This window comes from Pelodiscus sinensis, chromosome 19 (assembly GCF_052426305.1).
Source record: "Pelodiscus sinensis isolate ZL-2025 chromosome 19, ASM5242630v1, whole genome shotgun sequence".
Taxonomy (NCBI): Eukaryota; Metazoa; Chordata; order Testudines; family Trionychidae; genus Pelodiscus; species Pelodiscus sinensis.
In genome coordinates, this window is record NC_143070.1 from 34,864,269 (window position 1) to 34,877,061 (window position 12,793).

Here is a 12,793-nt window from a genome sequence, read left to right on the forward strand (position 1 = left end):
CCCCGCCCCCCCCACTCTGCACAGTCTCCCTCCACCCCACCCCACTGCAGCCCCCCCACCCCCCATGCAACGCCTGAGTCCCTTCCCTGGGCTGGGTGGGTCCCCTCCCCCCATGGTCAATAGCCCCAGAGCTCTCCCCCCTCCCCCCCGTCATGCATCGCCCTACTCCCAGCCAGTGACCAGCTTTCGTCCCACCGCGGCTGTGTCCAAATAATGTCTCTGGCTGGCCGTGCCCGGTCCCCGGGTGGGGTGTGTGTCCCCACACAGAATTCAATGGGGTCTTGGGAGAGGCTGCAAGATCCTCACCAGAGCCCGGAGGCAGGGCAGGGTGATGACTGGCCCCCCAGGGGAGGGATGCTGCTGTGGGAAGCAAGGGGCCTGGGACGTGTGTAGAACAGACTGTGACCTTCCCTTACATGTTAGAGGTGGGGGATGTCCCTCCCCAGAGCACAGAGCAGGGCCACGTTTTCTTTCAGCCTCTCTCATTTCTCCTCACCAGCTTGAGATGGTCATGGGACTCAGTATCAAAATACCCAGCTTGGGGGTGTCGCTGGAGATCGGTCGGAAGGCCCTCGAGGAAGCGTTCCATTTCCATCTGGAGTGCTGGCCCTTCCACAGTCTTAATTAACATCTGTCACGGAGGGTTGGGGAGTCCCCGAGCCCGGCACCTCCATCCACAGCCAGACGTGACTCTCAGCCACCAAGCAGAGCAGGTTTGTTGATTTCCAGGGACATAGCGTAGCTCAGACTTCTTGTTACAGGAGCCGTCAGTACAGCCCATCTTGGGGAGAGCAGGCTCCCTTCTCCCTCAGCCAGCTGAAAAACTAGCTCCCACAACAAGTCCAAGGAGTTATTTGCGGTCACCTGGCCCTCAGGATGCGAGAGACGGACGTACTTCCACAGTGAGTCACGCCCGGCCTCCCCCTCCTCATGCAGATAGTGCTGCAGTGCCCAGGGAAACTGAGGCATACCCACACCGTCACTGCAGAGGAGCCTAGGACAGTAGGAATCGCACAGAGCACAACAAAGCCAACAGTGAATGCAAAACCAGAGCGATCACAGGGCGACAGGAGTGGACAGAATCCCCACGACATCACAACATCTCCTCCTCATATCCCTGCCTCCCAGGTATTTTCACCTAGCAGGCATGGTGGGGTCATGCCACATCTGATTTGCTCCTTAGGGTGCTGAAATGGCAACAGGCATGTTCGAAGGTGAATTCCATCCCAATTTGAACTTAAAGAGTTCACAGTCATTCGTGTTTTCCCCAGGCATGTCAGCTGCCAGCTCTGCTAAGGGGCCACTGAATTCTGGTCTCAGCTCCATCATGTACTGGTCTTTGGGGATGCTGTACCCAAGACAGGCCCATTCCAAATTCACTAAGGCAGTCTCTGCATCATCTCCTACCTAGACCACCTTCTTGGGTTGGGGAGCATCAGTTGGAGCAGGGGGGTTAGCTGCTATAGTTGGAGCGCCCAGCTTCCCAGCTTTCTCCAGCTCCAAGTGCCTCTGCTTTTCCCTCTCCTCCACTTCCAAACACTCATCTGCCTGCCTTAAGGATGCTCTCCTACCCGGAGACAGTTCTATGGGAGGGGGTGGGCATGACCGCCACCCTCTACTCCTGCCCCTACCCACAAGGTTACTCCCCCAGCCTCACAGGGACAAGCTCCTGTCCCCCCTCCTTGTTGTACGACTCTTCACCTTGGTGTGAGGCTGTTTTTACCTCAGTGTGCTGCTTGGGGAAAGCAGATTACTCCAGGGCTACTCTTCCCTACCCCAAATGCATGCACGGGGCTGCTTCCCTGCTCTACTCTAGCCTAGCTGTCCAGTTGCCCCAAAATCTAGAAAACCCCAAATAACTCTTTGGCTTGGACTCTGGCTATACGGGATTAGCCTTCCGCAGGCAGCTAAAGGGAAAAACAGAACCCCAAATTCCAACCGCTAAACAGAAAAGAAATGCGGCCTGAGATCTGTGTCCCTGGTTTAAAATGATCCGACCAGCGCTGCCAGCATGTCAAGGCTGTGCCCTACTCTGGCGCTCTGAGTGCAGAAGCGGGGAGGCCTGCCAGATACCTTACCTCTATAGTCACTTGCTTACAAGCTCCACAGGGTCATGGATTTCCTGCCCTTGGGAAAGGGGCTGCCGCCACCCACGAGAGAAAAAGCCCTTTTCTTCTTGAATCCAGGAGGAAGCACTTGGAACGTCTTCCAGGGGGGTGCCCCAGCCTCTTCCACCGCAGGAGAGGTTGGGAAAACAAACTAAAGGGAGGAAACAACATGCAGCCTCAGTCTGAGGCTGGCACACACAGCCCACAGGAATTAAATCATCGCCTTAAAAAATGTGATTTTATTAACCAAACAAAAAGATACACCTGAGAAAGTAGATTTGGTTGCTTGGTGATTCAAGGTAACCAAGAACAAATTAAAAAACACAAAGAAATGTATCCCTGGGATTCAGTTTAAGATTACAGTGTAGAAGGGGTGGGACAGGGGGAGGGGAGGACATGGACTTCAGCACAGAAAACAAACCATAGGAAAAAACCCCTGCTCATGTCTAAACAGACATTTCCTATTTTCTCACCTACCCGTACTTCAAGGTCCAGCCCAGCTTTTACCACAGACACAGCAGCAAAAGGGTTTTTCCCCGTGTGGAATTTCTGATGAGTAACCGGCTCTGAGCTCTCATTGAACCTTTTCCTGCAGTTGAAATAGTTACGAGGTGTGCCTCTTGCACGCAGTAACTCATGGGCAGTAAGGAGTGAGCTCTGACGGGAGCTTTTCCCACCATCAGAGAAGCGAAATGTTTTGTCCCCCACGTGCTTTCCTTTGCGGGTAACAAAGGCTGAACTATGACGGAAGCATTTCCCACAATCAGAGCAGCTGAAGGGTTATTCCCCTCTGAGGATTTTCCTATGCGGAGCAAGGTGTGAGCTGCAGTTGAACCTTTTCCTGCAGTCAGAGCACTTGAAAGGTCCCTCTCCGCTGTGGGTTCTCCCGTGTCGAACACAGACTGAACGAGGACGGAAGCGTTTCCCTCAGCTGGAGCAGTCACGGTTTTTCTCCTGTGTGGATCCTCATATGTGTAATAAGGTTTGAGCTGTGCCGGACGCGTTTCCCGCAGTGAGAGCACTGGAAAGGTTTCTCTCCGGTGTGGGTCCATGTATGCCGAGTCAGATCTGAGCTCTGACGGAAGCTTTTCCCACAGTCAGAGCAGCTGAAGGGTCTCGCTCCTGTGTGGATTCTCCTGTGTCTAACAAACTCGGAGCTCTGACGGAAGTTTTTCCCGCAGTCACAACACTTGAAAGGTTTCTCCCCCGTGTGGGTTCTCCTGTGGATAACAAGGTGTGAACTAGCACTGAAGCTTTTCCCACAGTCAGAACAGGAGAAGGGTTTCTCCCCCGTGTGGGTTCTTCTATGGCTGACAAGGTTTGAACTTGTACTGAAGCTTTTCCCACAGTCAGAACAGCAGAAGGGTTTCTCCCCCGTGTGGATTCTTTTATGGCTGACAAGGTTTGAACTTGTACTGAAGCGTTTCCCACACTCAAAGCAGCTGAAAGGTTTCTCCCCTGTGTGCATTCTACTATGAGGGACGAACTCTGAGCTCCTATGGAACCCTTTCTCACAGTCAGAATAATTATCAAGTTTCCCTCCTGGATGGGTTTTCCCGTGTGTAATACGTTCTGAGCTAGAACTGTAGCTTTTCCCAGAGTCAGAGCAGCTGAAGGGCTTGTCTCCTGGGTGGTCTCTTTCGTGTTCACGAAGGGTTGTACAGTTGCTACAAGCGCAGGGTGCATGTTGATGGAGGATTTTCGGTTGAACGAGTTCTGTGTTTCTTTTCTCTCCTCTGCTCCTGTGACTGGATTTACCCTGTCCCTCCCTTGCATGGTTTCCCTGCTGCCGTTGTGGGCTGCGCTGACACTCCCAGGTCTCTCCCCACTCAGGACTCTGGGAAACATGCCCTTCAGATCTTCCCAGGAACATCCCACATGGAGCCACGTGCTCCTGTCCTTCCTGCTGAAGACTCTCCTCGTTGTTCTCACGCAGCGTCGCATCACCTGCTGGGATAGAGACAGAATCCAGAGAGGAGTCATTGTCTGTGCTGAGATGAAGGGAAAGCTCTGGAAGGAACAGAAAAGGGGGAACACACCCAAAGAATGGCTGGAAAGGAGGAATACTCATGAGCTGAGTTCATCCTCCTTCCTCACAACCCTTTCCCAAAGGGGAGAGCCCAGTCTTCCCCTTCCCTCCTGACTGGAGTGGATCACAGACTAGAGGGTCAGTTAGACTTGATGAAAATGCAGAAGTGACACCTGCCAACACACACTTCTAAGCGATGGCAGAGGAGCACACTGACCCTTCTGCATATCGGGGCGGAGGGCGGGGTGAGGGGATAATGGCTACGGACAGGTACAAGGACAAGGGGGCAGCGACACACGGAGCGCAGTGTCCTTTGATTCCACCTTGTCTGTGTCAATGTATGAAAGGAGAAGTCACAAGCGGGGCAGCATTGTGGTTTCTCACTGAGCCAGTATGGCTGTCAGGGTGGGACACTGGGACACAGCAGGGGATTTTGTCCCCTCTTGTAGTCCTGTGTTCCCTCTGGTTTTGTACTCACTGTTTGCGATTCCTACTGCCCTGTGCTGCTCCGGAGTGAGTGATGTGTGTGGCCGGCCCAGCGGGGATAGGATCTCTGAAGGCGAACTCTTGAGGGGAGGCACTAGGGAATGGGCCGGCCGGTCACCTGAGAGAGGTGGCGGATTCAGTCAGGTGACACTTTGCCTTGAATCTGACCAAAGGAAGAGGCCTGGAGGGCTGGGAGCAGTGGGCTGGGCCCACAGAAGCTCGTGATCCCACCTACATGTTTTGTTAGTCTATAAAGTGCTGCCGGACCATTGGTTGTTTTTTGGTTTTAAGTTTTTCCCGCACAGACTAACTCGGCTCCCCCTGAAGCTTCTGAGTGTGAGTTAGTATTTCGGCTGGCTGGGGGAGAAGGGGCCTGGCCTGGCCTGAGGGGCTGGGGCTCTGGGCCCCCGTTTTCGCCAGACAGACTGTATTGAATGCTCCTGGTTCCTGGAACAATAAACCGTCTGTTCTACCTGCTGTCTGACTGTGGATGGGGGTGCCGAGCCTGGGGACTCCCCCACACTCCGTGACCGACACGTCTCACTGTCCCTCTGCCTGAGGAGCTGGGCCAAGCACCCTAGCCCCCAAACGGAGCCTGGGTATTTCTTTAGCCACAGCCCTGAGCTGACTGCACGGGCAAGCCGCACGCTCTGCCAGTGCAGCTGGCATCAGTTCCAGAAAGAGCCGCCCTGAGCAGCTGTAAGGACGCTCTGTTGTGCTGGCAGCAATTCATACGGCACCTCAGCCACTACAGAAAGCAAAGATTATCAGTCACAGCAGCTCCTGGGATCCCTGGTGTCAATCAGGACCCCACTGTGCTATCGGGGCGCTTAGATGGGGCTGAGCACCTCCCCCATTTAATATATTTATCCTTCTCCAGCCCTGTGATGCAGGGACACCTATAATAGCTATTGCAGAGACAGGGGACCGGACGCAGACAGTCTAAGTGAGTTGACCAAGGTCACAAAGGACACCCGTGGCAGGGCATGAAGGCAGACATTCACCCAGGAGACAGCATGTCACAGAAATCAGCCACAGGCAGGGAAGAACTCTGGGAACCGCTCCTTCCTTCCAGAGGTACTAACAGCAGCCAGTCCCAGCCACACAACTCTGGTACCTGCCGTTTCTGCCTGGGCCCTTCCACTGACACCTCCAGCCCAGGCACAACATGGGCAAGATGGTGGGGAAGCACATTGAGACCTTGGCTATGGAAAGAGCAGCACCAGTGTTATACCCTGACACTGCGTCCCCAGGGATGAGGCATGGGGAGCGGGAACCAGTCACTCACACAGGAGCTAGGATTATTGGTGCTGATTCTCCTGATGTTGTGGGGCAGGGAGCAATGAAGAACTTGAACCAAACCCTACCCAACTTCTGATACCCGAGGGGACAGGAATCCTTACCCAGCCAGCGCACAGCCTCGTAATTCTCCTGCATCACGTCCCAGTAGAGGGCTCTTTGGCCCGGGTCCAGCAGAGCCCATTCCTCCTCAGAGAAATGCACAGCCACCTCCTCGAAGGTCACCGGCCCCACCACGGCCATCTCCTGTCCCTGGGTCTGCAGGCCCAGGGCTGAGCTGGAGACAGACATGGGTGTCCTGCTGCCTGTTGGGGGAGAAGAGCAAATGGAGACATTTCAGAAGGGGCTTTAAGCCTTCCCACAGTCCCGTTCTGCCCAGACTCTGTCCTGCAGACACACAGGCTAGACTCAGCCGTTTTGGGCAAAAGCTGGAGTCTAGATATTCCACAAACAGCACACACAAGTTAGATCCCAAAACCATAGTCATTTCTCTCAATACCTGGTTCGAGTTCGACATCACTGCACCTGCCACAATGGATTCGGTTCTGAGCACCCAGTGGTTCTGATCCACAAGCTGCATGTCAGTGCATGATAGGGAAGATGATTAGCTACTGAAACAAATGATTGAAGAAGTGGTGGATTCTCCATCTCTTGGTGTTCTCAAAGTAACACTTGACTTTGTAGGTGTCTAAATTTAAGCTCCTGTATTTAAAGGCCCCTATTGTCCTTCCATTATTTGTAGCACAGACCTAGGTCCTCTCATCAGGACTAAACCAACAGAGATTTTACAGAGACTGAGTGAATCAAGGCTACAATTCAGAGATTTAACATTAAACACACCTGCTGAAAGTTTTTTACAGGATGGGATCCTAAGATACACAGATTCGTAGGATCAGGAGGGATCACTATCTCATGTATTCTTGTCTCAGCCATCGTACGTAATCCTGTTACCCCAGGCCAACCTTTCTTTCCCCAAAGCATATTTTCTAGAAAGTCAAGTGTCACTTTGAAAACACCAAGAGATGGAGAATCCACCACTTCTTCAATCATTTGTTTTAGTAGCTAATCATTTCCCCTAACATACACTATACAGTCTCCCAGCTCTACCCCTACCCCCTAACCATCACTTCCAGCCCTCGGCCCTTCTCTATCTTGGGCCCTCCCCTCTGCTACTGGCCAGACCCTGTTCTAAACCCCACAGCCTGCCCTGATTTTGCCCCTTGACCCCTCTCCTGGTCCTGCCACCAGCTGTGTGGATCACCTGGGAGGTCCGTTTTGCCCCTGCACAGACTCACCCCCTGCCCCAGAGATTTGCCCACATGAACCGGAAGTGGGGTCGCATCGGGAAAGAGGGAGCAGGGGTCACAGCACATGGGACGAGCAGCCCCTATTTGCAAGTGTAACAATATGGTTACACTTCTCTAGCCATGCTGGAAGGCCTAAAGCCTCCCTCTGCAGCCAGACTGAAGAGCAGCAGCCATTAGCTGTAAACCTTGAAGTCACCTATTCACATTCCATCTAACTTGCATTAAAGTAGTGTCACACCAGGCTGTGAGAAGGAGATCCTGTCCTAACGGCAGCCGCCACGGTCCCCAGATAAAGAAACAGATCTCAAGATGGGTAAAGAAAACTCGGGGTCTGTGTGGGGGCTGCAGAGGCAGCACCTCGGAGATGCAGGGGTCTCATGAGGAGTGGGCCTGGGAGCACACAGGCTGCTGGACCCGCCCCAACACTATGGAACAGTCATGTAAGCGGTGAGAGTGCATGACTAGTGCATTGCACGATGGTGTTGTTGCTATCGCAGATCCCCCCCCTGCCCCATGAAGATCGAGGCAGAGGGTGGCCCGGAGCCACCCCCCCCCCCACCTGCTTCCCCCGACATAAGAACATAAGAATGGCCGCACTGGGTCAGACCAAAAGGTCCATCTAAGCCCAGTAGCCTGTGCAATACCCGTGCCCCAGAGGGAGGGATCCTCACGTGATCCCTCCCTTGTCACCCACCTCCAGAGAAACAGAGGCTAGTGACGCCATCCCTACTCCTCCCGGCTAACAGCCATCGGTGGACCGAACCTCCACAGCTTCTTTTTGAACCCTGGGAAAGACCTGGCCTTCAGGGCGTCCTCCGGCGAGGAGTTCCACAGGTTGGCTGTGCGCCGCGTGCAGAAGAAACGTCCTTTTATTTAAAACCTGCCGCCCCCTCATGCCATTTGGGGCCCCCTAGTTCTCAGGGAACGAGCCCACCACGTCTCCTTATCGTCCCCACGCCTGCCTGCCTGCCCCTCCAGACCTGGATCCTGTCCCCCACCCCCGCCCCCAGGGCAACCCCAGACACGTGACGTCATCACTCCCCGCCCCTGCCCTGCGTGACGTCATCAGTCGCCGCCCCTGCCCGCATGACATCATCAATCACTGCCTTGCCAGCGTGACGTCATCTAGCCACGCCCCGAAAAGGTGACGTCATCGGTCACGCGTCCACTCCGCACCTGTGGCGTCACGAGCCCCGGGCACCGCTCCGTGACGTCACCAGCGCACCCACCCGCTTGCCTGGCTGTGACGTCGCCAGCGCGCCCACCCTCACCGACGTGTGACGTCACCAGCCCCTGCGGGGCCCCCCCCTCCTGGGCGGAACCGGAAGCAGCCCCGCCGCCCGCAACGACCCCAACGGCTCCCTCAGAAGTCGCGGCGCGCGGCGCGTGCGCACTCAGGACAGCCCGGCGCTACGAGCGGCGCATGCGCACCGCGGGCAACGAGACCCTGGCCGCCCGGCTTCCGCCCGCCCCGCCCCCCTGCGCACGCGACTCCCGCCCGCACCTCATTTCCGCCGCAGGGAGCGACCAACGGCTGCTCCGGAACGCGCGCCTCAGGCTGCGTGCGCACTCTGACTCAGGCGCCACGCACGCGGAGGTGCGGCGCGTGCGCGGTGATTGCGGCGGGACTCGTGGCTCACGCGCATGCGTAGTAGCGCCGCTGAAGCTGCTGCCCTGCGCTCTGCCCGCACAGGCTGTAACACCCACCCCCGTCCCGGCGCTGAACGGCGCCGCGCGCAGCAAGGGGAGGGGCGGGGTCAACAATGGGCGGGGCTGAGGGCAGCAAGGGGCGGGGCTGGGGGAGGGGTGGAGTCTGTGGGGGCAGCAAGGGGCGGGGCTGGGGGAGGGGTGGAGTCTGTGGGGGCAGCAAGGGGCGGGGCTGGGGGAGGGGTGGAGTCTGTGGGGGCAGCAAGGGGCGGGGCTGGGGGAGGGGCGGAGTCTGTGGGGGGCAGCAAGGGGCGGGGCTGGGGGAGGGGCGGAGTCTGTGGGGGGGCAGCAAGGGGCGGGGCTGGTGGAGGGGCGGAGTCTGTGGGGGGCAGCAAGGGGCGGGGCTGGTGGAGGGGCGGAGTCTGTGGGGGGCAGCAAGGGGCGGGGCTGGGGGAGGGGCTGGGGGAGGGGTGGAGTCTGTGGGGGGCAGCAAGGGGCGGGGCTGGGGGAGGGGTGGAGTCTGTGGGGGGCAGCAAGGGGCGGGGCTGGGGGAGGGGTGGAGTCTATGGGGGGCAGCTATGAGCTGGCTGGGGGGAGGGAGGAGGTGTGGGGGGGCAAGCGGAGGGGCGGGGTCCATGCAGGGGAGCAGCAAAGGGGCAGGACTGGGGGAGGGGTGGAGTCTATGGGGGGCAGCTATGAGCTGGCTGGGGGGAGGGAGGAGGTGTGGGGGGGCAAGCGGAGGGGCGGGGTCCATGCAGGGGAGCAGCAAAGGGCGGGGCTGGGGGAGGGGTAGGGTCTGTGCAGGGGAAGCAAGGGGCTGGCAGGGAGGAGCTGGGATCTGGCTTGGGGAGACGCTGCCAGCCCATGTGGGGTAAGAGGGGGTTTGGCTCTGGGGTGAGAAGCCGCCAGCCCCTCTGCAAGGCGGGTAGCAGCCTCTCCCTCCCACAGCAACTCCTGAGTCTCTGAGCAGCACCCATCAGATCTCCCAGGTCGCAACACAACCCCTCCGCGGTATAACCCCCTTATATCAACATAGCGAGCGGGGTATCCACACCACCCACCTTGTTATTTTGAAATACCAGGCTGGTGAGTTTGAAATCTGCACTCCTGGTTTCCTCAGGGAAATTGCTATTTCAAGTTTGTTCTTTTGGGAGTTACTTCGATTTTAGTTATATCAGAATGACATCCCAGTGTAGACGTGCCCAGGCTGTCAAACCTTAGAGATCACTGGGTGGAGTGGAGGGGGTCTGGTCACAGAATGGATTGGGATTTGGGGAGAGAGTGGAGGCTCCTGGCCAGCTGGGATCCTGGGAGAGGGCTCCCCAGGGACAGTGGGAAGTGACTACTGGCCACCAGGAGAGGGATGCTGCTCTGCTGTGGGGAGCAATGGGGCTGGGAGGGAGAGATGTGAAAATGCCCTGGCTGGGAGGAAGGGACAGTCTGGTACCCAAAGAAAGAAGTGAAATGGGGAAAGGTGAAAAGAAAGTAAAACGAGAGTTCGGTGAGAAGCCTGGGGCCCACGATGGGAGCTGAAATGAGACGTGTGACAGCGACACAACTCAGAGAAGGAAAAAGCCCTGGGACCCCGCAGCGGGAGGGAGAAATTCAGCGGAGAGGTGGGCCCTGAGTCAGTTGATCTGTGACATGAAGCAGAGTGAGGGAGATTCAGAGACAGAATCCCAGCGAGTACCAGAGAAAGCGCTGTGTGCTCCAGGATGGAAGGGAAGAAATGGGAACAGGAGAGGGAGATGGAGGGCTATATTTCTGAGCGCAAGACCATCACATTCATTGCACCCCAGGCATCTTCTGCTAAGGGGCCACTGAGTTGTGGTCTCAGCTTCATCATGTACTGGTCTTTGGGGGTGTTGTTCCCAAGACAATTCACTAAGGCGGCCTCCGCATCATCTCCTACCTTCAACGCCTTCTTAAGTTGGGGAGCATCAGTTGGAGCAGGGGGGTTAGTCGGTGTAGTTGGAGTGTCCAGCTTCCCACCTTTCTCCAGCTCCAACTGCCTCTGCTTTTCCCTCTTCCCAACACTCTTCTGTAGGAAGAAGTCCATCTGGCCCTTAGTTCGAGGTCTGCCTACCGTAAGGACGCTCACCCAGCCAAAGGACCATTATATAGGAGAGGCATGGCTGCCACCCTCTTCTCCTACCCCCACAAAGGTACATTTGGGGTACCTTGATTTGCCTTTTTCTGAGCCAGTAAGGAAAACTAACCTCATTTCCTAGATTTCACTCCTCAGCAGCGCGTACATTCATAAGATGCCAAAGACTGCCAGAACCATGTCAAAATCAGGACTGCTGGTGATGCTTGTGATCTGTAATCCACACCTAGACACACATGGCCTTGGCGTCTGTGGGCATACCTGCATAGCAGGAAGTTACGGAATTGTTCAATCTATTTTCTGGATCAAACCTTTGTGCTCTGATTCTGCATCCATTGCTTAATGACGTAGATTCTGGCTCCAAAGGTGCCCTGCAGCTGCCATATCCATAGAAAAATATTGTGGGTGGGGGTTTGGGTGAACAGATGGAGCTGGCGGCAGAACTAAAGGAGGAGTGGGAGTCGAGCACCCCTTAGGACTAATGTATGATCGATTCCCTGCCTTAAGGACAGGTGGCGTATGTGTGCAAGGAACTTCTGGTCCACAGAGACCATGTCCTGGCTTTGGAGACCAGGGTGGCTGAATTGGAGGAGCTACAGTGGGCAGAGAAGTGCACAGATGAGACTTATTGGGACACAGTAGAACAGTTCCATCCCCAGTCCGACAACCTCTGTGCTTTTGAGGAGGATAAAAGTCTCAGGGAAAAACGTCCAACTGGAGGAGAGAGAAATGACAGCTGGCTGTGGGCGTGTGATAACTAGGAGAAATAAATGGTAACTTGCCTGCCTGGTGGGAGGACTGTGGATCTCTTGGGACGTCTTGGTAGACTTATGTGTAGCGCTGGGAAGGAGCGGGTGGTCGTGGTAAATGTAGGTACCAATGACATAGCGACGGATAGGAGAGAGTCCTGGAAGCAAATTTAGGTTGCTAGGTAAGAGATGGAAAGCCAGGACTTCAAAGATGGTGTTCTCTGAAATGATTCCAGTTCCACAGGCACAGAACAGTAGTAATACCACAATTCATCCAGCAATAAACTTTCTGACAACTTCTCTACCCCCCACAATCCCTTTTTTTGGTCAGGATCTTGACAATTACACCACCACGTGGCATTTCAAATTAAAATATCTGGAATAGTGAAACGTACAGTTTTTAAAACCATATGAGCGTAACACTGACAAAAACAGATCATGAATTTGATAATTGATTCCACTTTTCTCTTTAAAAGAATTTTTGCACTCATAAACGAGTATCATGTTTGACTGGAAGTTATGAGTATTGGCTCTGTACTTGAATTTCACATTTGCTTCTGGGAGATTATCAACAGGTTTCACCCCCTATTGTGAAAGGGTCACTAGTCCAATGAATAGCAGTACTTGACTGACAATACACCTCAAGGGGTGCCAATCCACAGCTGAAGACTTTGCTGTGTAACTTCAGACCAACATGTAAGACAGGGCTACCCGTGTGAAAGGACTGGGTCATGTGTGGATAGGTGACTTGCTCATGTGACAAACTCCATTTTGGGAGGTACTTACAAACAGTGAGCACACTGGAATTCCCCCGCATGGGCAAGCCTATGATATGGGCCCTAGAGGTTCCTCCATCTTTGTCTTTATTCCAGCTTATCACTTCAGGAGCATCTTTGCTATGACTTGAGCTTGAAAGGGCTGATGACCCATCCTAACAAAGATGATGATATTTAAAACAGCAGTTTATTCCATCTGCTACAAGCCTGCACCAGGAACATTGCAATAGGTGTATGTAATTTGTTTCCTTTAACAATTATATTCTCAACATTTTCTTTTTCTTT

The 12,793-nt window shown here is 55.0% G+C and overlaps 1 protein-coding gene and 1 pseudogene across 2 annotated transcripts in view; both read right to left on the minus strand.

Annotated features, from left to right (window-relative positions):
- Nucleotides 1-12,793, minus strand: part of LOC142823150 (uncharacterized) — a 43,959-nt gene that overhangs the window by 18,269 nt on the left and 12,897 nt on the right. The window lies entirely within an intron of this gene.
- Nucleotides 401-8,959, minus strand: LOC102452877 (uncharacterized; annotated as a pseudogene). Its single transcript, XR_016347391.1, has 3 exons — nt 8,734-8,959; nt 6,027-6,227; nt 401-4,055 (listed from the first exon to the last, which is right to left on the minus strand). The product of XR_016347391.1 is annotated as an uncharacterized LOC102452877 (transcript).